Source organism: Rhinopithecus roxellana, chromosome 12 (genome assembly GCF_007565055.1).
Source record: "Rhinopithecus roxellana isolate Shanxi Qingling chromosome 12, ASM756505v1, whole genome shotgun sequence".
Lineage (NCBI taxonomy): Eukaryota > Metazoa > Chordata > Mammalia > Primates > Cercopithecidae > Rhinopithecus > Rhinopithecus roxellana.
The window spans coordinates 68,177,168-68,204,610 of NC_044560.1; positions in this window are offsets into that span (position 1 = coordinate 68,177,168).

Sequence of the window (27,443 nt, forward strand, 5' to 3'; positions counted from 1 at the left end):
ATAAGGTTTGTTTGAGATTAGAGCTAGCTAGTAGATAGCTCTTCATGAACTATCCTAGAGCCCACCCCTTCAGAAGTAGCTGGAAAAAAATAGATATAAGGAGTAAAAAATTAGATTTAAAAACTTTTCATATACCAGCTGATGAAATTAGGGGTAGAGAGATTAATGTAGCCAGAGTTGGTATACTTACATTTCCAGATTAATTAGGAGATCATTTATGTACATGTAAAGACTCACAATCAAGACCATATAAAATAAGTGCCAGCTAAGTATTAAATATATTGAATATAGAAGATATACAGTGGAAAAAGAGAGCACACTTCCAGCTAAGATGGAAACTTGCAGTTTGGTAGCTTCTCAATTAAAAAAAAAAAAAAGGGAGAGACTTAACATTTTCCTAAAAACATGCATAGCTCATTTGAAACACACCAAATACCAAGAAGCAGATATTTGGTATTTACTTAAGCTGGAGGGATTTCATCCAGGTAGAATGGGGTTGTCATGCTGAGGACTACATTACATGACCTACTAAGTCCCTTTCAATTCTCAACTGTGTATGGTTCCACAGGGACATGAAACTGTCCATTCCTCTACTATGTAACAGAAATTTATAGTGAATTTGCCTAATATTTGCCTTGTTAGAATTTGCTACTCGTTTAATTTAAAATGCAACTTTAAGTAATTTAAAGAGATAAACTCTAAGAGGCAATATACCTCTCATACACCTGCAAGTGAATACAAACAACACAATGCATAATAGCTCACAGAGGAAGGAGCGAAGGAAGAGCTCCTGTGGCAGGTGTGACGTGGCATCATTTGCAGTACTCCAACAGGAACTGCAAGGAAAAGGCTTTTGGAATTCCCACACCATGAAGGTTATTAGGTTATCTTCAGGGGAAGAGAACTGTTGGCCATATAGCTGAGTCTCTTGCTACCATGAAAATAAACCCTTTGTTAATCCAGATTTATTTTTTTAAAGGGGCAAAAACACTTTCAATGAACAGTATTCCCCTGAGGACTTCCACTGGGCATCTTATTCAGTGTTCTGTCAGGCAGATGTTCACTTGCTTAGCACTCAAGAAAGCAACAGACAGATTCATTAAGAGACAGGCAGAGACACACATTCTTCTTCAGAAGATTCACCACAAATTTCCTTAAGTGCTTGCCTTTTACGATAGCTGTCATGGTCATTTCACTTCAGATTGCAGCCATGCCTCTTTCATTTTGAAAGCTACCGAGGGACTCACATGCCAGGCTTCCACAAGGAAAGCAGTGGGCAGGGTAGGATTGAAGAGCTGCAGGGCAGCAAGGCATTCTGGTGCCTGATGCCCTGTTGCTACACTATATTCCATTCTTCCTGGCATTACCCACTTCACTCATGAGTTGTCATTAATTCTTTCCAGCTTCCACCCCAAGCAAATCCTACCTCCCTGATTACATTCTGGAATTAGTTTGCTGGGCCAGCGCCTGGCTTGGTTTCACGTGGGTAGCTACTATTGAAACCTAATATTGTACAGTAGAAAGCTGGATGCTGAGTTGGCTTTCTCATCTGTGGGCTGATGAGGCAGAGTAGAAGACTACTATCTTTCAACTAAAAGCTTTTGGTTTCTATTACAGTTTGAAGGGCTTCTCTGATTTACTCTTTAAGTCCGAAGGACAAATCAAGGACTGGTAAGCCCACTGGCTTTTCCAAACATCTGCACATTTTCCCCACAGATTCAGCAGACCCCTGCTTTACAGATCCTTTAAACTCTCTCTGGATATAGTCATATTTTATATGACCTTAGTACAGAGTCCATGCTATTTCATGGGCTGCTAGGAAGACAGGAGTAACCATTGACGGTTATGGAATAGAATAGGGACACCTGTAATCCAAATCACAACACAATACACAAAATCACAAGAAGGTCTACCAGTCTGATATTTCAGAATCCTCTGGGCAGGATTGTGGTACCAAGCAGCATATCCAAGTAAAGCAAGAAGCTTAAGCCAACTCCTGGGGAATGGGGTCTAGAGAAGTAAGGCAGGCAAGACACAGAATGCATATTAGAAAGCTGAGCAGAAACCCAGGAACAAGTGTACTAGAGAGGACCACCAAGTAGTCTCTCAGGCACCTATGGACTCATGCCATGCTAGCTCTAGAATGCTTTTCTAAGTTCAGAATTTGCTCCTTGTAATCTGCTAGATGTGGTTTACACCATGCAGATCTATCACTATCATGGAATAGGATTGGGGCAGACAGGTTCTGATAGCTATTTTTGCACTAATGGTCAAATTGTAAAATATATCAAGATAAATTTTTAAAAATCTTGGGGCCATAGAAGAGAGGAAAAATTAGCCAGAGTAATCATAGAGCATTTAACTGGCTTGACTAAAATTGTTCAGCTTATAAGGAGCCATTTTTCCAAAGGGTAGTCTAGGTCTGGGTTTTTGAAACCTTTCCCAAGTAGTCTTGGTTGGGTTCCTTTCTTTGATGTTTTCCTTAGAAAAACATTGGCCATTTGAAGGACTTTCTGAAAAAAGAAAAACAAGCAAACAAAAACAAACTATACTCACAGCCTGCAGACAGGTTATTACTCTATTTCTCTTGCCATATTTCTGGTACCAGTTTTCAAATTATTATGCCTTAAAAAGATAGTTCCTTTCTGTCTTCATCAACCTCAAGCAGAAGCCCTTAATGGAAATAGATTTCATCAGCAGCCCTCAACATAACCTCACAACCACAGAAAACAGTATATTTAAAAACAGGTTTTTCTCTACAAGTTTGTGCACTAAGGGACAACTTATTATTTATTATTTTTCTGTTTTAAATGGATTTATGAGGTGGCAAGAGAGTTGAAGATAAATATGTTTTATTTTATGGATTACATATCGTGTTTATCTTTGCTGGACTATTTTTTTTTCACACGCTGTCTTACTAAGGACGGGACTTCTCCAAAACAGAATTTTAAGAAGAGATATGTATGGGCTATTTATGGAAAACAGGTTTGGAGAATGTTTTCTGAATAATTGGACTGAATGTAGAAACCATATGACTGCAAAGCTTTGCACATGGCAGGAAGGTAATTTGGTAATGTGGAGATTCACGGGTTAAAAAAGCCCCTTGGAGAAGGCTTGAAGACACTCCTATATCCTCAAAGACCAACATTATATTTCAGGATTCCCTTTGGTTAAATTTCTGTAATTATTTATAAATTTTAAAGTCTTCTGAATGAGTCAAAATTACAGATTATAAGGGTAAAGGAAAAGATGAGGTTTCTGGAATAATTTGTTGGTTTCTGAGGGATCTGAACAGAAATGAGTGAAATAGAAACAGAAAACAAAGAGACAATCAATAAAATCAGAAGTTGGTTCTTTGAAAAGATTAACAAAATTTACAAATCATTAGCTGATTGGCTAAGAAAAAAAGAGAGAAGACAGAAATTAACAAAATCAAGGATGAAAAAATATACATTATTACTGATCCCACAGAAATGAAAAGGAATGACTTCATGCTAACAAATTACACAACTTATTTAATAAAGTGGACACTTTCCTAAAAAGAAGCTATAAAAATGATTTAAAAAATAGAAAATATTAATATATTGATAACAAGTAAATAAATTGAATGAGCAATTAAAAATCTTCTGGCCGGGTGCAGTGGCTCACATCTGTAATCCCAGCTCCTTGTGAGGCCAAGGTGGGCGGATCATGAGGTCAGGAGATCAAGACCATCCTGGCTAACATGGTGAAACCCTGTCTCAACTAAAAAAATACAAAAAAATTAGCCGGGTGTGGTGGCAGGGGCCTGTAGTCCCAGCTACTTGGGAGGCTGAGGCAGGAGAATGGCGTGAACCAGGGAGGCGGAGCTTGCAGTGAGCGGAGATCATGCCACTGCACTCCAGCCTGGGTGACAGAGCGAGATTCCATCTCAAAAATAAATAAATAAATAAATAAATAAATAAATAAATAAATAAATAAATTAGAATAAAATAAATCTTCCAACAGAGAAAAGCCCTGGTGCCTATATGACTCTATTGGTGGATACTATCAAGTAATTTAAAAAGGTAAAATACCAATCCTTCATAAACTCTAAGAAAACAAAGAAAAGAACACTTAATTAATTCTATGAGACAGGATTATTTTAACACCAAAGCCAGAAAAAGGCATTTCAATAAAAGAAAACTACAGAAATTCCCACATAAACATAGATACAAAATTTATTAAAGTGAATCCAGCAACATATAAAAAAATTCTACACCGTGATCAAATGGGATTCATCTGAGAAATGCAAGGTTGTTTTAACTTATGAAAATCAATTAATGTCATGCACCATATTGATAGAATACAGAACAAAATCACATAATAATCTCAATAGACACAGAAAAGACATTTGAAAAAATCTGACCTCCTTTTATGATGAAAGCTCCACAAATTAAGAATATAACCTCAACTTGATGAAGGATATCTGCAAAAAACCCATAGCTGTGTGATTCCTAATGTTGAAAAACAGAATACTTTCTCCCTAAGATTGAAAACAAGGCAAGTATGTCTTCTATCACCACTTCTACTCAATGCCGTATTATAGATTGTAGTGAGTGACATAAGGGGAAAAATTAAGTATTCATATTGGAAAGAAAGAACTGTCATTATTTGCAGAAAACATAATACTATATGTAAAAAGCACCAAAGGGACCATTAAAAACCTATTAGAATTAACAAATAAGTTTGCAAGTTCACAGATCAATATACAAAAATCAATTACATTTCTATACTAGCAAAAAGCAATCTAAAAATAAAATAAAGAGAATAATTGTATTTACAATAGCACCAAAAAGATAAAATAGGACTAAATTTAAGAAAATAAATGTAAGACTTTTACATCTAAAACCACAAAATATTGCTGAGGGAAATTTTAAAATATCTAAATAAACAAAGAGAAATCCCATGTTCATCAACTTATAACTCCATACTGTCAATATAACAATCCTCTCCAAATTGATCCATGGATTCAAAGTAATCCTTATCAAAATCGCATTTGACATTTTAACAGAAATTAACTAGCTCATCTTAAAATGTATATAAAAATGCAAAGCATCTACATTTACCAAAACAACTTTGAAAAAGAAATGAACAAAGTTGGAGGACTTATGCTTCCTTATTACCCAATCTCAAAATGTACTTTAAGTCCACAGCAATCAAGACAGCGTGGTATTGATGTAAGTGGGGACTCCCTGCACACAATCAAGACCGTTGCAAATATAATAGGCATATGAATCAATGGAACAGTACTGAAAGCCTAGAAATAAACCCTTAAATGTATGGTTATTTTATTTTGGGCAAAGGTACCATTATAATTCAATAGGGGAAAGGGTAAACTTTTCAATAAATAATGTAGGGATAACTGGATATCTACATGCAAAAATATGATCTTAGATTCTTGTCTCAAACCAGACACACAAATTAACTAAAAATGGATTATAAAACTAAATTTAAGAGCTAGACCTATAAAACTGGAAGAAATAGGAGAAAGTCTTTGTGGCTTTGGGTGAGGCAAAGGATTTTTAATTATGAAAGGAAAAGCACAATTCATTTCATCCATTAAAATTTATAAAATTAGACAAATTTTAAATTTCTATTTTAAAATTTAGAACTTTATTTTCTTAATGGTGTCTTTTTAAGTGCAAAAGATCAGCTATAGACTGGGAGAAAATATTTGCAAATCACATCTCTGATAAAGAATGTGCATCTTTAGCATATATAAAGAATTCTTACAACTTGATAATACAAAGACAAACCTAATTAAGAAATGAGCAAGATATTTCACCAGGAAAGATACATGGGCTACTAATAAGTAATGAAAAGATGCTCTACATCATTAGTCATTAGGAAAATGGAAACTGAAACCACAATGAGATATCACTACATACCCACTAGAATGACTATAATGAAAAAAAAAAAGACAATACCAAGTGTTGATGAGCATGTAGAGAAAGTAGAATGCTCGTGCATGGCTGGTGGAAATATAAAATGGTGCAGAAACTTGTAAAACAGTTTGGCAGTTTACTAAAGTGTTAAATGTAAACATACCACACAATGCAGCAGTTCTCCCAAGAAAGACAAATAAAAATACATGCCTAAACATAACATGTATATGAATGTAGGCATTATTGATAACAGTGAAAAACTGGAAACAATCCAAATATCCATCAACTGGCGAATAAATGTAAAAATGTGATATATCCATATAATAGAATTCTATTCAGCAATAAAAAGGAATAAGAAACTGATATATGCTATAAGGATGAATCTAAAATATGTTATGCTAAGTGAAAGAATCCAGATGCAAATGATGACACACTGTATGATTGTACTTATGTAAAATATTCAGCAAAGGCAAATATAGAGAGACAGGAAGCAGATTAGTGGTTGCCTAGGCAGAGATCAATTTCAAACAGACATAAGGAAATTTTTGTGGTAATGAATATGTTTTGAATCTAAATCTGGATTGCAGTGATGGTTGTACATCTCTATAAATTTACAAAAACAATCAATGAATTATACACTTATAGTGGGTGAATTTTAAGATATATAAATTATATATCCCTAACATTATTTTTTTAAATAGTAAAAGAAAAAAATCATTTAATAGTTCTTAGCTATGATAAAGCTGAAATTTTCTGGACTTCTTCCAATTTATTGAACACTAAATAAAGTGGCGGGTACTGTTTGGAGCTTTATGAAAATTGTTTTTATTTACTTATCACAATAACTCTCTGAGGTAGGAATTATTTTCCCATTTTACATCTTTACAGATGAAGGAACAGCCACAGAGAAAATAAGCAAAAATCCAGGGTCACTCAGCTAGTAATCTGAAGAGCAGGAATTTAAACCCCTGTTTGTCTGGTGGCAAGATCCAAGCTCTAATGACTACACCTTAGTGTCTTGTTTGTGAACTTCTAAGCAAATTAATTCTGACTTTGTCTCATATATGAAATAGACTTAACTTCCCCCAATTCCTTCCTTTAAGATTTTTGTGGGCATGTGAGTTTATTTTCCTCCTTCCTGCCTGGGTCATTTTCTTTTCCATCTATTTCTGTGCTTCAGTTTTGTAAAATTTTCAGCTGTGTTTCAGATGTGTTCTAATCTTCACTTGCATCAGGTAACTGCAGCAAGCTTGACATCTTGCATCAACAAAGCAGAAGACTCCAGGGTATAAGGGGAACTTCTTTTTTATTGTTTGGAAAAGCAAGTTTTCCATAGTTTAAATTTTGCCTATTGAGTCCATTTAATGTGGCAATTTTTTGGATAAATGCAAATTGATTGTACAGTACATATTACAGAAACCCATCTGTCTCTAAATGGGTTCATGTGAGACATAGTTTATTCCACAGGTTAACTTTCTAAATGAAATCCTCCTCTAAAGTCAGAACACTAAGAAGAACCAAACTTCATAAATGAATAATGAATTTTTTCATTAATAACAAAAACAGCTTAAAGTTGAAAGGTCTACTGGGTAGGTCTGAAATGTGGGAACAATTCATAATTGCAGACCTAATGTTCCACTGAAAAAAAATCTCTTTGAGGTATCATCAGACAAACTTAAAAATTCTCCACCACTGGCCATTTCCAAGTAAAGATGCCAGTTTGACCACACATTTTAAACATGTGTCTGGAGAATTTTATGTAGCTTCTTTTACAAACTTAAAGAGAAATATATTCTCTGTTACCAAAGAAAATTGGTCTTTTGGGAGGATTTAGAAATGGAAAAAATGAAGAAAATAATCCACAAAATAAATACTGGGGCAGTTTCTATTTGTACCTATCCCTGCACTAGTTATATGTTAGGCTCTTTGGAAGACTACACACACATGTTATGCATAAACACATTCTAGAAGAAAGGTAAGAAGAAAAAAATCATGACCAGAAGTTGATATAAGAAATCTAGGCCTTTTCACTGTGTATTTGTTGCTAAAGATTATCTTCAGGTAAGACCACCATGTAGCAAACCAGGCCCCATAAAAGACCATATTGATGGCCACTTAATGGGACAATAAACCACAATGGTGTTGTTGTAGCATAACTGTCACCAGAGATGTATATCTCTATTCAGATAGAGGAAGTGCTTGTTAATTTTTGCTTTGTTAGACACTTTCTTGGTTTTCATTCTGTTTTTACTTAAAATTCATTATAACCACCTTTTGAACATATTTGTCTAAGGGTTTACATTAATTTTCCTCTTTCAGAGAACAGGGAATCCAAAAACAACAATCTTAGCTGTTGTTGGAAAATAAAAGTGACTGCTGGGACTGTGAACTAGAGTTATAGGAGCTGGTCCATGACCCAGACCACAGGTTGGCAGTGGCAAAGTGCCTTCATCCTGCAGGTCCAGGCCCATGGCCCTAGCACCACCGCTTCTGAAAGATGGGCAGGAATGAGGCAGTGATTGGTTCTTCTGGCACCAACCTAGGTAGATACTGCTCTCAATGTTGTCTGGACCATCTGGAGACAGGTGTGGTGGGCACAGACCACAGGGAAAGAATTCTGTTAGAGCCTGCATTGTGAGATAACTCTCCCCTATTCTAGACTAGTGAAAGAGGAATGGAGGATGTGGGCTCCAGGACAGTTTGGTTCTTTCTTGATCAGCACCCCAGAATCTGAGTATCCAGAGGGGCTAGGCCTGGGTCTGTCCTAGTAGGAAAGCCTAAAGTAATGCTATATACATCTCAGTGTGTTTTTCCCCCCATGAATCTGCAAAGTGATTACAACTGTTAATATCCACATTTACAAATGACGCTTCTGAGTCACAGAGAGGGCAAGGTGCCTGCCATGAGATGATGAAGCTAGGATAGAACCCTGTTTCTTGACCCCCACTCTAATGACCCCTATATTAAACCACATGGACTCTCTGAAATCAGTACCGCAAGAGGCATTTACTATTCTTTCAAATGTAGTCATGGGAAGGAGATGGCACTCTAGTTAAGATAAGAAGAATCCTGTTGTAGCAGCAGCATACAAAACCCAACTCTGTACAGATGGTTTTAGCATTTCCCCTTGTATTCTTTCCCTGTTCTTTTTCTTGGTTGGTATCCCACTGTATGTGTCCTTGGAGACCAAGGTAGAACTGCCAATTGCCACTCTGGTTGAGGGGCTCCGTGGTTTCCATGCAGAGGTAGGGGTTATAACTCCATATGTGAAATTTAGTTTGGATTGAATTTTGGGCCACAGTTCTTATATCCAAAAAGAAAGAAATTATTCTTTGCAAAGGTAATTTTTTAAAGTTTTCAAGTTTCAAGTAGAAATAGGGAAAAAGTCACAAGTCCAAATTATAAATTATTATTATTATTAACTTTAGCCATACTTTACTACATGGAGAAATTATGATTATTTTTGGTTATGTTCACAAGCATCTTTTTTCAAAGATTATTATTCTAATAACACAGGTCATGACTATGGGAACATTGTCAGGAACTGCTCTTATGAAAACTGCTGAAAATGTGATATGAACATAGAGGAGCTCACATTTCAAGAGTATCCGTGTTGTACTATTTTCCCAAAATATCTTCAAGGGACTAACCTGTCCTCTATCCATCTCCTTAGTGGGATTTTGCATACAAGAGGCTCTTGGGAGTGCACACAGTGATAACTACCTAAATAGAGCTTTCAATATTAATCATTATTTTATAACATTTTGAAGCTTGAAAAAAGTTATGTATATATGCTATATATTAAAATGCTATATATAGATATATAACAGTTTTCAATGCTGTTTATTAAAAGCCATATATACGCATGCATTTAAAAGGCTTTTATTATTCTTGTTATATGCGAGAGAACTGAGGCTCAGCAAAGCAAGTTGTCAGCCTCTCACATAGCTACTAAGGGACAGAAGCAACTCACAAGTACAAGCTATATTTATGACATCCAAATGCGTCTCACAAATAATTCTTTACAAAATACAGTCTCTCATTAGTTAGATCTCTGTATTTGGATATGCAGTGCCATGTGGTACTAGAGCTGTTGAATTTGCCCTGTGCTGGATTAAGATGGAGTGCAGATATTTCCCATCATATCATAATACCTGGGATGGGCTCCATGACTGCCAAGTTGTCATTCACCAAATTAAGATAGGTAAAAATATTGAATTGTACTTAAATATCTATTTCTCTAGTCTTCAACATGCCCTAATTTGCTGCTGAGAATGAGAAATGAATCATAAATGAAAAACCAAAATTGTCTACCGCCTGCTTCTCTCATGTCTGCTGTGACAGTAGCACAAAGACAAGCTACTCTCACTCTAGCCTATTTTCCATGAGTTAGAGGCAATTTCCAGATTCCCCTTCCTGCATCACCTTAGAACTTTACTCAAAATTTTTCACATAGCATATTTCATATTATATTATGATTTTTGGTTATACTATAATTCCCCACTATATTATGACCCCGTCTGTAACAGAGACTCTTTATCATCCAAACAGCACAGCCCCTGGTGCAGAATGTAGACTTTACTGAGTATTCATTGAGTAAGTATGACATAGGGAGATGCACCATATGAATAAACTCAGGGAGTATGGAACATTTGCACTAAGGCATCCCCACAAGGCAGGAATCTGTCAGATTAGAGAGGTGTGCTGGTTAGATCCACTGCCTAATCTGTTTTTGGCTAGGAGAAAATGTTCTAGATAGATAAACGATACTTCTCTCCATTTAAGTTTTCCTTTTCATGTCAAAGACAGTCTTTGTTTATAGATACGATGCTACCTTTCCATTAACTGGAGGACAGGCACACATCTGTTTTTCCAAGAGTGGGAATGAACTGAATCAAACTATTTACATTTTCTTACTTTTCTCCTATCTAACCGATAGCATTATTTACAGGCTTACAAGCGCCGAGTAAAAGTGCAATTTGAGGTTAGCAAGCAAAAAAACGCTTATGATGAAAAGACTCCAGCCAAATCAGGCTCAAGGACAGTGAAATACCTGTTACAGATCAGCATTGAAAGAAAAGGCTCTCACCATGATGACCAAAGATGGGCTAGATCTCCAATACTGTGAGGAAGAGGCTGGGATACAAGTATCTTATTGACAAATCTAACATTCAGAGCCATTAAGAAGCGGGATGGGTCTGCTCTTCTGACTCCAGAGCCCATCACTAGCACGTCTGCAGCATTTGCTGTTTTTAAAACACACACATTTTCTTAATTAATCCCCATGGAGGAAGCATAACATAGCTGTTAATAGTTCATGGTACAGGCTCTAAATCACATTGGCCTGGGTTAGAATCCCGGCTTCCATTTACATGCTATGTTACCTTGGGCAAAATTTAACTTCTTTGAACACCAGTTTCCATCCATAATGAAGATATAATAATAGTACCTACCTCAAGGGTTGTTAAGATTAAATAAGATAATTACATAAAATGTTTGGCCAAGGTGCCTAGCATCTAACAAGTGCCCAATAAAAGTCAGCTGTAAATGATTTAAATCATATTCTCATAATTTACAAAACATCTCTCTGCTTCCCCATTTCTAGGTAACTATTATGATAGGCAAATACAGGAAGACACTCCAAATTCAATGCTAACGCCATACTAGATCCTAAGCATGTTGGCTCAGAGCCTGACAGTCTCTCTTTAGTCATAGTTCCCACTTACTAGAGTCAGCCTCCTGCCTATGTCAGGACCAAACCTGCAGTTTCTCTTCATAACATGACTTTTCTCAAACCTCTGTCTATCTTATATTCCTTCTCCTCAGCCCTGGGCAAGACATGACACAGGCCACTGGAGCAAGATGTTTCATGAAGTGAGCCAGGAAGACAGTTTTTCTTAGACTATTTTTTGGAAAATAAATTCCTCCTTTCAAGTAAAATAACATCGATTGAAATCACTAGCCTATGCCAGAGACATCAGGGCATTGTTAAAAGAAAAGCCTTGACTAAGCAATGTTTATAATTTCAGAGTTGTTTGGAGTTTACGGTATAATTTATGCCATGTGTTCTATCATTAACAGTTTTAAGAACAACCTGTTTTTTTACTCAACTGAGTACAAAACACCCACTTATGACAAGGCATCTCCTATAGTATGGAAGAGACACTCTTTCATTGGACTGGGAGGGTTCCTTAGAAAACCATTATTTGTTGGTTACCATTTCCTTTCAACCATCTATCTGGCTGAAGACAATAAAACAACTTAAAGAGAAAGGAGTTCAATTTCAGGGTCTACTTACCCAGAATTTGTATTGTGAGTTGTCTGTTGTTGGATAGTCTGTCTTGCTGGTAGGAGCCTGCCTTGATTTGTGTTTAAGAACCTAGAACACCTCTGGGACACAGTAAAGCCTCAGAAGTATCTTTTAAGAAAGCTTTCTTGGGTAGTGAGGCAGTCTTCTTTATGAGGAGCAGCAAGGGAGGCTGCAGCTGTAAGGAGTTGAGCTCGTCTTTCTATCCACAGAGTTTCCAGAAGTGCATTGTTGAGCCACCACAACACAGACCCGTGAAAGGGCTCAGTGCCTCCTCAGAAGCGTGTATGAAATATGGGCTGCATAGAATGAGAAAATTACTAAGGAATAATAAACTAGTTGAACATGTAAAGAACTTCTTTAAAAAATCTACCAACAAAATCCTTGAAAATAAAGTAACACACACACACACACACACACACACACACACACACACACACACAGAGAGAGACACTCCAAAAACCTAACCTCTGCCTTGGTTTCACTGAAGAGGAATAATACTCGAAATGTTACTTGTACAATGTCACAGATAACATAATTAGGTCTACAAGGTTGGACTATGATGAAAGGAAATTATTTGTCCCTAACTTATTTCTACATTAGTGCTTCATATTCATGATGCAGCAGGATCTCCAAAATTACCAACAGCTCATCTGTGTGCTGACTCTCAGACTTTCCCAGGTCATGGAGGAAGTATGCGCTTTGGGAATTCCATGACAAATATTGGGACTGGGAGTGTGAAGGATGCAAGATAACAGACATCCAAACCACACATCCATCCTCTGAAACATCCTCAGCACCTCCCCTCTGTTATACCCACATCCAGTTATTCACTGAGTTCTATCTACCTCCTAGGAAATCCCTAAATCCAGTCCTTCTTGCCCTATTTGGTGCCACTGCCACTATCTCTTACTGGAGTGTTTTAATAGCCTCCTCACTGATCTCCCTGACTTTTGCCCTTTACTAGTCTATTGTCTGTACCACTCCTCAATGATCTCCCTAAAACACAAATCAGCACAAATATGACAAAAATGCTTTTGTTACTCCCTTGCCTGATAATCTCCACTGTCCTGTCATTGCCAACAGGATAGAGTTCAAATTCCTTCCAAGAGCCTTTCCAATAGTCTGGGAGTCTCTCTCTCTCTCTCTGGGTTCTGTTATTGACCAGTGTTTGCCCTTAATCTCTCTGAGCTTCAGCCTGCACATCCATACAGTGGGGTTAATAATACTACTGATCTCATAAAGTTGTCATGGGGCTGCAATGAGATACCATAAGTACAAGTCTCGGCATAACCAGACACGGAAGTGCTAAGCGAATACTGTTATTATTGTCCCTAGCACATAGCCTTTACCTTAAACAAACTGCTGTTTCTGAAAAAAGGTCACAATGTTTTATATCTTAGAGACTTTGTACCTATTGTTTCATTAATTGATTGATTGATTATTTGCTCATCAGATATTTATTGACTACCTACACATGTTAGTGGTCTCAGCACCAACAATTTATTGTGTGTCAAAGATACAACAAGGAACAAGATAGGATATATACTAGCTCTTGTCATGTTTACATTCCAGAACTAAAGATCCAGGCAATAAAAAAAATTATTTTTGTAAACAATGTAATATTATGCATTTAGTATTTAATACTAAGTATATGAACATGAAAAATCAATATAGTTTTGTGCTTGAAGACAATTCAGGCTAATAGAATCTAGTGGCAATTTGAGCTACTCTTTTCTAGAGATGAGAGCAGCTTTCTCTGAGACAATGACAAGAAAGAGCCTGCTGCAAGATGTCTGGAAGCACTGAAGCTGCTATCTTCCAAGAAATGATGTTTAGTCAAAGCCAAATATATGTATAAAATCTTAGGCTGTACTTTTGTTTTTACAAACAGTTTGGTGCCACTGCCATAATCTCTTACTAGAGTGTTTTAATAGCCTCCTCACTGATCATTTGATATTTCCTATGGTCATTATATATAATGCTCATAACGATAGTCTTAGTTGGATTGTGAAAATCATTTTCAGCAATGTACTTTTAGAAATCAGCAACATTTGCTGTTTTTATTTTAATTAGCATAGATTCTTTACATTGATGGTACAATTTGCCAGTTTATATATTTTAATTATAGGTATGAATACAGGTAAAATAACTATATTCATAATAACCATGATCACTTATTGAGCTTCTACTATCAGGCACTGTGCTAAGAACTCTATGATTGTTATTTTAAAATCACAGAGCAATGCTAGGATAAAGGTATTATTGGCCCAATTTTGTAAAGGTAAGAATAACTTGCCCAAAGTTATAGCTAGTAAGTGGTAATCCATATCTAAATTCAACTTTGACTCCAAGGCTATGCTATTGCCACTGCATTACAAACGATTATATTCTAGTTAATGTTTAGCTTGTCGGTAAAGTAATGACTCATACAATATTAAGTTAACAGTGACTATCTGATACCAAACATCATAATAAAAGGCTGTCCTCAACATCATCAATCAAAATGAAAATTAAAATTAAATCATGAGATATCACTATGAACCCAGTAGAATGGCTAAAATTAAAAAAAAGACTTATACCAAGTGTAGGAGAGGATATACCTTGCCTGACATTCTCATACATTGCTAGTGAGAATGTAAAATGGCACCAACACTTTGGGAAAGGTTGGCAGTTACTTACAAAGTTAAACAGGTACTTACTATATGACCTTCAATTCTGCTATTACATTACTACCCAAAACAAAGGAAAAGCACTTGCCCACACAAGGACTTGTATATTGATGTTCATAGAAACTATATTCACAGTAGGTCAAAACTGGTAACAACCCAAATTCCTGTCAATAGGTGAATGGAAAAATTGTAGTATATCTCTATTATGGAATATTACTCAGTAATACAAAAAGATTAATCATTGATGCATGCAATAATATTGACAAATCTTAAAAAAATGTTGAGTCAAAGAAGCCTGACATAAATGAATACATACTGTTTGATTTCATTCATGTGAAATTCTAGAACAGACAAAACTAATTTATAGGGACAGAAAGCAGATTACTGGTTGCCCAGGACCAGGTGTGGAAAGAAGGGAGAGGAAAATATTTGGAATGGTAGAAATGTTCTATATCTTGATTGGGGTGATGAGTGAGTATATTTGTACACTTTCAATTGATATGTTTTATATTGATGTAAATTTTAATTAAATAAAGTTGATTAAAAAAAGATTGTCAAACGTTTGATACCTAACAAAGACTGAATGCCAAGAAATCCATTACCTGTGTGAATAGCTAAAACAGCCAATTCAGTCATTAAAGTTAAAGATGACTTCACACTTTAAAGTGGGTATTTTAGTGTTTTAATTAATTAATTAATTAATTTGAGACAGAGTCTCACTTCATCACCCAGGCTGGAGTACAGTGGCACAATCTCAGCTCGTTGCAACCTCCACATCCTAGATTCAAGCAATTCTCATTCCTCAGCCTCTGGAGAAGCTGGGATTACAGGCGTGCACCACCACACCAAGCTAATTTTTGTATTTTTTTAGTAGAGACGGGGTTTTGCCATGTTGACCAGTCTGGTCTCCAACTCCTGGCCTCAAGTGATCCACCCGCCTTGGCCTCCCATAGTGCTGGGATTAAAGGTGTGAGCCACCATTCCCGGAATGTCTTAATTTAAATTGAAATACAACCCAGCTAGTTTGAGACATTATCTAGCATTCCTGTGTACCAAGGTCATTTAATGATTTCTTCTGTGACAAACAATGTACTAGGCCTTTGGACAATAACAGTCTTCATGAAGAAAACAAATTTTTATTATTATTATTATTTAAGATGGAGTCTTGCTCTGTCACCCAGGATGGAGTGCAGTGGGCACGATCTCAGCTCACTGCAACCTCTGCCTCCCAGGTTCAAGTAATTCTCCTGCCTCAGTCTCCCAAGTAGTTGGGACAACAGGCACATGCGACCCCATGGCTGGCTAATTTTGGTATTTTTAGTAGAGATGGGGTTTTGCCATGTTGACCAGGCTGGTCTTGAACTCCTGACCTCAGGTGATCCACCCGCCTCAGTCTCCCAAAGTGCTGGGATTACAGGCGTGAGTCACTGCGCCCAGCCAGAAGACAGATTTTTAAAAAGACAATTACAACATAGGGGCAATAAGCATTTTAATAAAATTATTTACAAAGTGCTATGGGGCACAAAAGAAAAGTTACACAATGTTGGCTTAAGCAAATGGGTGGAAAAGGGGCAGACCTGAAGGAGATGATGAGTTTCATTTTGTACATGTGAGCTAAAGGTGTCTGATAAAACAGGTGCGGATATTGACTAAGAGTTTGGATGTGAACATTTGGAGTTCCCTTGCTGCTAAGGAAAGAGATTTGTGACTTACCAGCATGCATGTGGTGGCTGAAGTCCAGGAAATGGATGAGACTGCTAAGAAAAAGTGTAGGATGAGGAGAGAGTTGAGACAGAACATACGAGGGAGGAGGAGGAACATTCAGAGAAGTCTCGGAAGGATAGCCAGAGCTGTCATGGAAACCAAGATAGAAAGAATTTTGAGTCAGAGAGAGTATTTCCTATGTCAACTGTTGCAAAGAGATCAAGGAAGATAAAGATTTAATAACTAGATAGACACAGATGAGGGCTTGGAAGTGGGAGCAGAAGCCAGTCTGAATAGTGAGGAAGTGGAAGCAGTGAGCTGTAAAAGGCAGACGTAGCAAGAGTCAGAGAGGACCATGGGGTGGGAGTTTTAATAAATATTGAAAAGCCTGAGCCCAGAGAAGTGAATGGCTGACCTTTCTGCTAGACTTGATTGTAAAATTCAGGCAAGCATGCAGATTTCATCTCTATTCATGAGAATTCAGTTAGCAAAACTAATTCAAATATAAAACGGAAAATCTTAGCTTGGACCCAGGTCTGGAAAACCACCTCTACAGCTGCCCTTTGTTTCCATAATATAACAGCTACCATTACTGAGCCCCTCCAAGTGCCTGGCACCGGGTTCGTGCCTTCTGTAGACTGGTCTTTGTGGCTTGTCTGCCTCTGGGTACCATGGTAAGTACAAACTCCAGATACTTTTTTCTTTGTTTTTTTAAGTTATTTGAGGTGAAAGAAAAAGAGACTGAAATCAGAGGCCAAACACCCATTAGAAGAATGCTGTTCTTGGAAGGCACTTTGATATAAACGATTTTCATGCAGAAACCCAGCTCCTTTTTGGTGCTGCCCATGCATTTGAGGCATCACACCAGGCCTGTAGTCCCAGGGCCAAGCCAATAGCTGTGCTGAATCGCCCCTTGTGAGCATGTAATTGCCATCGTGTGTTGCTTCCTGCTGAAGGTGGCCACTGTGGCCGCTGCTACTTTCCTTTTGGAGGCATGACATGCAAAAGTGAGCATTAATCTGGACAGTGAAACTGGCTCTATTTTATTGCATTTCAAATCCTAAGCAGAAGATTAAATGTTCTACATGCTCTGCTATTAAGACCCTAATTCCAATATTTATCACTCCTGCCAGGGTCTCAATTTCCAGCTACCAAATGAAAGGGCACTGCATATTAACCTACATTTGGGAGCATTTTTGAGTACATGCCATCAAAATTCTATTTATGCTTCATAATTACATACATTGTTCAGTGTAATTTATATGTAGAGATTGTTTGCTTAAAAAAAAAGAGAGCTAACGATTTTTGTTTGACTAAAGCATGCAGTTAAAAAGATTTCCAAGGCTGGGCGTGGTGGCTCATGCCTGAAATCCCAACACTTTGGGAGGCTGAGTTGGGTGGATCACCTGAGGTCACAAGTTCGAGACTAGCCTGGCCAATATGGTGAAATCCCGTCTCTACTAAAAATACAAAATTAGCCAGGCATGGTGGCGCATGTTTGTAACCCCAGCTACTTGGGAGGCTGAGGCAAGAGAATTACTTGAACCTGGGGGGCAGAAGTTGCAGTGAGCCGAGATAGCGCCATTGCAGTCCAGCCTGGGCAACAAGAGTGAAGCTCTGTCTCAAAAAATAAAATGAAATAAAATAAAATAAAATAAAAAGATTTCCAGTACAGTCAGTTATCTGACATGCTTTTAATTTAGTCCAATGCTACCTACCTTAATTTGCATTTGTTCTTTCAATGTGGCTCAGTTAAAAATAAAATGAAACTATTATTAAGATAATATATTTGATTTAAGGTTTTAATGATTTAATGAAAGCAAAACTAAACAACAAAACCCTCAGTAACAACCCAGCAAACATTTAAACCAAAAAGTTATAGACCAAAAAAAAGTCCTATTCTACTTAAGGCCAGGTTAGGAAAGAATCTCATCTAATAATCTAATGTACTATAGCTAATGTATATAAATGCAGAGTTATTCCTAAGCAATGTTTCTGTTGTTTTAGGGTAGATATCTATTATTAAATAATGTTGCCTGACACAATAATTTCTAGTGAATGATTTTCATGAACCTAAGTTCTGAGAGAACAAAGGAATTTTATTTTACAATAAAGTATTTAAAAACATTCTTAGTTTAACAAAATAGCTACAGATATACTATTTATTTCTTTATTTCCAAAGAATCTATAGTAAGGCATAGGCACAAATTGGATCAAAAAAAAGCAGCAGATAAATTAGAAGCCAGTTTATGAAGAAACCCAAGAAAGAACAGTGGTACTTTGCCTTTTCAAACGATTTGCATAAACTAATTCAAGCATGTCCAAGGTCTGAAGCAATTGTCAGATGTGTGGGACTCGGGAGTCAGTGAAAATGAAGCCAGCTCAAACGAAAGAGGAAAGCCATGAGGGAATCCATTAATGGACCCTCAAATTTTTAGTAAATTTTAATCTTTATGACTTAAGGAAAGAAGAAAACTTATAAGTGAAGTAGTCTGACCACCAATAGAGATATCCTCTTGGCAGAATGGGCATAGGTTTCCGAAATAGTCTGTGCCGTATTGTCTTCCTTTTAAATCCATTAGATACTCTGGATAAACATTAGGATGACAGTGTCTTAATGAACCTACACCGCAGTTCTGTGACAGGCCCTCTGGCCTCAAAGACTTCTGAAGACGTTCTGTCCCTAGAATCAAAGTTTCTATCCTTGTTCAATCAAATTTTCCTGAGGAGTGAAGAGGAAACAGTGACCCCTTACTACACTCTAGGCAGTTAGATGTGCAATCTCATCTAATCCCCACAGGGCACCTTGTTGAATATCTCCATTTCACAGATGAGGAACCTCAGTTTCAGGGAATTTAATTAACTTAACCAAGGTCACATAGCTAATTATATTGAAGGATCTCAATATGAATACTTTGATTCTGTAGAAAACACCAGGTGAACTCCCAGGACTTCTTTATTTGATTTGGTAGATTTTTTTTTTTTTTAAATCATATACACGAGCTATTCTTTAAAAGAAGATGGGCCTGAAATGTTAATATTTTTGAAACATAAGAGAAGACCTTGACCTCGGCACACATCTCCTGACCCTGTTTTGCTCCATGCAGCAATACATCTAAAGAATCTCTAGAACATGCTGGCAATTCTTAGAGAGCGAGTCTGAGACTTTGTACTCCCCAGATATGTTCAGGGACTAAGAAGGTTCAGATCATTTTCTGTGGCTTCAGGTGACAGCAAAAGAACCAGACACAGGAAACACCTGCCCTTGCTTGAAGCTGGGGAGAGAGACCACAACTGCGATGGTTCTCTGCAGATACTAGGCCAGTGGACCCCTGTGAGTTTCCCTGGAGAGGCACATCTGCTTCCTAACTGCTCAATGTTATTAATAAGAAACACACCTAAAAGGAAAGGACAAAGAAAGGGCAAAAATAAGTGACTATTAAATATACACTAGGAATATACATGCAAAAAGAAAAAGTGCCACAATATTAACATTAGACTAAATAAGAATTCAAGGAAAAAGAGGGATATTATGAAATGACAAGAGGTACAACTCACAAAGAGATAACATACCACTTTTTGTGCCAAGCAATATTGGCACCAAAGAAATTCATAGAAAATGAAGGACAATTTTAGAAACATAATAAACACAACAAAAATTTGTATCCTACAAACAAAGAATACATATTATTTCTCTAATTATGATATTTGGTTATATATTTGGTTACAAAGAACCTTAATACATCCTAGAAAGCAGGAATGTTTTCAGGCCTTATTTTCTGACTATAATCTAATAACTAGAAATCAACAATTAAAAAAGCAGTAAAAACATAAACACTGGAAATTAAGAAACACTCAAAATAATCTTAGACCAAAGTAAAAAAACAAACTTTTTTTCACTGAGATTCTTGCTCTGCCAGTCAGGCAGAATGGAGTGCAGTGGCATGATCATAGCTTACTGAAATCTCCAACACCTGAGCTCAAACAACTCTCCAGCCTCATCCTCCCAAGCAGCTGGGACTACAGCTGTGCACAATCATGCTTGGCTAATTTTTTATTTTTGTAGAGTCAGGGTCTCACTCTGTTGCCCAGGCTGGTCTCAAACTCCTGGGCTCAAGCGATAATCCCATCTCGGCTTCCCCAAATGCTGGGATTATAGGTGTAAGCCACTGCACCCAAATAAAAACAAACTATTTAGAAAGTAACAAAAAGACCACTTTATATTAAAATATGTGAGATATAGCCAAGGCTAAATTCAGAGAAAAACTTAACTTATTCAATACTTTATGATTAAAAATAAAGACTAAAATTAAATGATTTGACTTTAAATATTAGAAAAAGAATACCAAAGTAAACTAAAAGAAAGTAAGAGACTTGAATTAATAAAGATAAAAGATTAAAATAATGAAGGAAATAGAAACCAGCACAAAAGAAAAAAAGTGGAAAGATGCAGAAAACAAAAACATGTGAGATTAGCAATGAGAAAGATACCATGGATATGTTAATAGATTAGGATATGTTAATAGAATAGGTTAAAAGAACTATAAGAGAACATTATGTGTTTCTGCATAATAAACAATTTGAAAATCTGGAAGAATTATATGATTTCCTATAAAATAAAAAGAGTCAAAGTTGATCCAAGAAGAGGTTAATAAAACCTAAATAGACTCATAACTATAGACTACATTGGAAAGATAATTAAAGGTCTCCCATTAAAAAAAAGATACGCAGCCAGGTGCAGTGGCTCACACCTGTAATCACACTTTGGGAGGCAGAGGCAGGAGAATCACTTGAGATCAAGAGTTCAAGACCAGCCTGGCCAACATGGTGAAACCCCATCTCTACTAAAAATACAAAAAATATTGTCACTGGGCATGGTCGTGGGCACCTGTAATCCCAGCTACTCGGGAGGCTGAGGCAGGAGAATTGCTTGAACCTGGGAGGCAGAGGTCACAGGGAGGCAGAGGTTGCAGTGAGCCAAGATCTCCCCACTGTACTCCAGCCTGGGCGACAGAACAAGACTGTCTCAAAAACTAAAAATAATGAAAAAAAGAGATGCCACATAAACATGTACCAAGACAAAAACAGTTTTGTAATTCGGTTAGATTTTACTCTTAAAACAGGTAATGCCTATATTATTTGTGTCATTCCAACTCATAGAAACGATGACAAGCTCCCTGACTCATTTTAGGAAGCTAGCATAGCTATCATATTAAAACCTCATAAAAACAGTACAAACCATGAAAGTGAATATAAGCCCACAAAAAGGATCAATGGGAACCATTTTGCAAGAAATATATGGGAATAATACAAAGATTATCGATGTATATTTGCTGCTGCAACTGCTGAGACACATGAGGTGGAAGCACTCCTGTGTCCAGGTAGGAAATCCTTGGTAAAGCCGAGAGAACATTACCTGCGTGAATATTAGCATTTCCAAGAGGAAGTGGAGAACCCACCTCCCATTCAGAAGACAGCATTATCACTAGGAAAGGTAAATACATCTAAAGGGCTTCTGACCAATTGTTTTTGTCTTAGCTAAAATGTACTGAAAACTTACTATGTGTCAGACATTGGGTGAGGAACTTTTGCATTATTTTCTAATTTAATCCCCACAATATTCCTCTGAAGTAAGCACTATTATTATCCTCATTTTGAAAATGAGGAAGCAGACTTTCCAATGTCATCAGCAAGAAAGTGGCAGAGCCAGGATTGGAATCCTAATATGAATCCAGTCCTGAACCACTCTACGTAGACTCTCCCTAAGTCACCCTGATGGCTTCTACCCCTGCCCCACTGTCTTTGTATGTGTTACTCTTTTTGCTTGGAACACTTAACTAAAATAATCATAGCAGTTGTAACAATACTAAAGGTTGGCTGCCACTGAATGATGAATATGTTCCAGGCATGGTGCTAGACATGTTATATGCACGTCTCATTAAATCCTCCTAACAGTCCCATAAGGTAGTTATTATACAACAAAGCATGATTTATATTCAACAAAGCATGATGAACTATGGTTCCAAAGGCACAGTGGAAGGATTTGGGAGGGAAGTGGCTGGTGAAAGACTGGTTCAAATCAGTGTACTGAAAGAAAATATCTTGGTAGGCAGCGACATGGTATATCAGCCTAACATATTTCATAAGGAGAGTAAAAAAAGAAAAACCTCAATTTCTAAGATTACATTTTTACATATAGTTTTGCTACCATTAAATGGTCATTAATCAAGCTAAAATAAGCTGTTGAAAAGTCTTGGTGGGCCAGCATTAAAAATATTTCACATGTAGCTAGGAAGATACATGAATCAGTTAATCATAAATTAAAACTCTGCTTAGAAAAAGAGAGACATCCATCATACATGACCTCATCAATTATATCCTCACTAATTTCAGCATCTATAAATTTGGCATCTTCAGGTAAAGTTAGAAGCTACTAATACAAAAGAAGTCAACGCTACATCTTAACTACTCAATATTCCAAATATATAATTGTTTTCATTTCCCTGTGTTTTCAGCTAATACTTATTCTTATTTGAGTATCATCCTTAACATTAATTAAGACCGCCCAATGTACAATGAAGAAACTGTGATAAATAGATATGTAGTTTCAATGTGGAAAACACAGACAAATGCAATTTTTTGTAAGCTTTGATTCAAAAATACTTAGGAAACACTATAGAACCTTGGTCTATTAGTGTAACTTGGAGGAATACTGGGAACATTTTGGAGTGGCTGCATGATTCTGATGACACATGGATTCCTGTCTTTCATCTTCTTTCCTTTTCATCAACTTTCCAGGCAATATGTAAAATTGCCAAGCCGAGAAAGGAGCAGTCTTGCTCCAAGCTTGTGAGGCACACTTTTGACCCCCTATTGATTGAGGCCAGGAAGCCTGAGGAGAGGCAAAAGCTCCCAGATTCTTGTGTGAAGTGGGGTGGAGTGGGGAGTTTTCCACTTGTAAAGAGGGTTGAGACATCAAGATTTTTGTTTCCCAGGTGATGCTTTGTGCAGCCAGTTTTAGACCACTGTTCTAGAGACTTTCTTTCCAAAGTGTGTTCTGTGGACCAACAGCATCAACATCACCTGAAAGCTTGTTAGACTGAGAATCTTAGGTTGCACCCCAGACCCACTGAATCATAATCTGCTTTTGAACAAGATCTCTGGGCGATTCAAAAGCACATCAAAGTTTGAGTACAACAATGAGTGCAGTGATCCATCAGGTACGAGCTGATCCAATATTTTGACATCATTTTATATCTTGACCCTACAGTCAGTCTATAATAAAACATAGTTTTGTCTTCAAAGAACTCAGTCTTGAACTTACAGATGCCTTATTCTTCCAATTAGATAATAAGACTTTAGAGGACAAGGATCCTTCCTAGTTTCTTCAGGTAATTGCAGAATCCAGCATGGTGCCTCATAGGTAGTGAGTATATAATAAGTGTCTCTTGATCATGCCAATAGAAGTAGTAGTACTTTGAAATTAGGAACCAGATTTTGTTAAGGGACTGTAGATCTCATGGTGCTATATTAATATAATATGCCAGGCCTTCCTTGAAAGTTTGGTGAATATTAATTAGGAAAGAGAATAATTCTATTGGCTTCCTGACAAACTCTTGGCAGTCTGTGGACTTCTAGCAAACTTAATGGCCAGAAATACACTTCAAAATTCCTCCAAATCACCATTATCACCACAGCTACCAAGTGTCCAATGGTTTCTTCTATCCAAATACCCTGAGGAGGGCTGTGGATTATTACTGTTTCATTATTTCTCTGTTTACAGTTTTAGAGTGAAAATTGAAACTGAACTTTAAAGAAAAAACAACTTCCTAAAACTATTCTGTAGAGAAAAGGCAATGAAAGGTGAGATAAATTGTGAGATAAATTTATTGATAACAAATAGGATTTTTTTCCAGTATAAATGACTCAGTCATTCAAATATGCTGAAGATATGCCACATGAGTAAAGATTTTGTACATTTTGCTTCTTTGGGTTTGTTGTTGCCGTGAATGTACTAATACAGTGTTCTGAAACCTCGTCCCCAGAGCAAATTTCACAGATGTCCAGCCAAATAAATTGTTATTCCTAGCTTGACTTTTTTTGGCAACAACAAGAATTTCACATTCTGAGCCACAGTATAAAAATATAAAGAATCTTTATCATTTAGTGAAGCTTAAAATATGTCAGGCATTGTGTTAAGTGTTTTCATTCTTTGTTTCACTCAGTTCTAAACAGCCCTATGGTTCATATGAATCATGAACCCCATTTTTCAGGAGAAGAAACTGAGGCTTAGAAAGCTTAATTTAGTTGTTCTCAATCAGCCAACAGAGACCAAACTGTTCTCTAATACTGTTCACAGTTATTGAAGGTCAGAACGTTTTTTCCCAGTGACATATCTTAGCCTGAGCTGGAGTTCTGTGGACTATACAGAGTGGCAGAAGCCTGGTCTTCGGGGCTGCTGTAGCTTTAGCTCATCTTCTTCTTGCCCAAGAGGAATGCCAGGTTGGCAGAATCATCTAAGCAGAAAATGTCACTATCTGCTATCTGGCAGACTCCACACAATACCAAAGATTTCTAGGAAGGAACTTCCTGCTTCCAGGTTCTACCTCCTAACTTTCCACAATTCTTAGTCCTCTGAGAAGGAGGTGGTGTGGAAGGAATGTTGCAGAAATTGTCAATTTATCAGAATAAATATCTTAATCCATCCCCTCTTAACAACAACAAAAAATCCAGACTTCATGTACTGTATTGCTTTTGTCATACACAGTCATTGCCTATTGACAGAAATAGCATATGTTTGCTTAAGACTTAATAATCCTATAATTTTTTAAATGTGTAAGTTTAGGTAGTTCTTTATATTATGTTAAAATGACAGAATTCTTTATATTTCCAAAGTTAGTTATGAAGAAAAGATGACCTGTCTATAAAACGGATAACTAAAAATATTATTTAACACAAACAGCATGGAAAGCACTGCTGAAATGTAAAAATATTTTAGTCATTAGAGAATCCTGTGATCTCCATGCCTGGACAGGTCACATGAGCCTTACATTTAACATGCATATGTTAATGGAACACAGAAATACCTCTCATTTCCACCTGAGGAAAGAAATCATCTGACTGAACACATTGTCATTTATTGAGCCACTATCTCACTTTTGAATAAGCTCAGCTTTAGGCAAAAATATGTCTGCATAAACTCATGTGATTAGTGAACCTTAATACATGTCTTTTTTAACTTAAAATACATAGGAAATCTAATCAAATTAAATACCTATGGGAAATTTTACTTCAGCCCAATAAGATTACATGTGGGAATAGATAAACTCTGTAAGATTAAAAATTAATAAAACACTTATTACTAATTTATGTCCCTTTCAAATGTAAAATTAGTAAAACTGATACTAACATTTAAACTCAAGTTACTCTCAATAGAGCAAGATCAGATAAAGGAAAGCTCATCCAGAGACTGAAATAACCACCATTGCGTGAGTTGTGAGCAAACTGAGTTCTCAGCTCTTCCAAGAGGAGGCTGATGTTCAAATGCAGGCCTTTAAAATTATCTTCACCTAAAGAATTAATTGCATTTCCAAGAGGAATGAGTTCAGTTTGATGGGATGACAATAAACTGCCTTGGATCAGCACAAATTTGTGATGGTTCCTTTTCCACACTTTTCATGTTAGATATTATCCCTAGTGCAGCATATTTGTGTGTCAAATGGATGCTTGGGAAATGTCATCATCCACTGGACATCAGGAGAGTTTAACTTTGGCCCAATGCCAGTTTCAGTAGATGAAGATACATATATTTCAGAAGAATGCTTCAAGTAAAATATCAATAGGAAGTCTGAAAATCAACATTTGTTTTCCAAATGTCCACATTGTCCATATGTATTTACTCAAGTCTTTATTGTTCTTAAATTTTTGAAAGAAAAGTGATGAAGTTCTGTCATGCTACAGTATTACAAAACCAAAATTAAAAAAATTGATAGCATGCTTAGATGAAAAAAAAAAAGGAGGGGTATATATCATGATTAAGAACACAAGCTTTGGGCCAGGCGCAGTTGCTCACGCCTGTAATTCTAGCACTTTGGGAGGCTGAGGCATGTGGATTGCCTGAGCTCAGGAGTTCAAGACAGTCTGGGCAACACGATGAAACCCCATCTCTACTAAAATACAAAAACATTAACTGTGCTTGGTGGCATGTGCCTATACTCCCAGCTACTTGGGAGACTGAGGCAGGAGAATTGCTTGAACCCAGGAGGCAGAGTGCATTGCAGTGAGCCAAGATCGTGCCATTGCACTCCAGCCTGGGTGACAGAGCGAGACTCGTCTAAAAAAAAAAAGAACACAAGTTTGCTTTGTGGCTAGACCTCAACAAGGTCCTTGAGTTTTCTGCACCTACTGATGACATGGAGTAATTATACTCACCTCATGAGATTGTTATGAGATTACATAAGATCATGTGTGCCAAGTACTGAGTACATTGACTGACTCATTCTAGTAAATTCAATATTATCAAAATATTCTCATCAATAATTTTAATTATAGAAAATGAATGTCAATGCTCAGTTTAAATTGTCTTTGTCACCTTCGTGCGTGGTTCAAGGAAATTTCTGTAGACTGGTAGTTCAAAGGCCTTGAAAACCTTGGAAACTAGAAGACTTCTTGTCCCATTCTCTCCCTACACCATAAATAATCTGAAGAAAAATTGAAAAGGTTAGAATTCTGCAAGATTGTTTCTGTATGCAATCTCCAAAATTTTGTTTGTGTACATTAAGCCTATTTCTAAAACATGGGTTCAGAGTATCTCTAATGGGAAATACAGGCTTACCCATTAGAGGGCATTTTGTC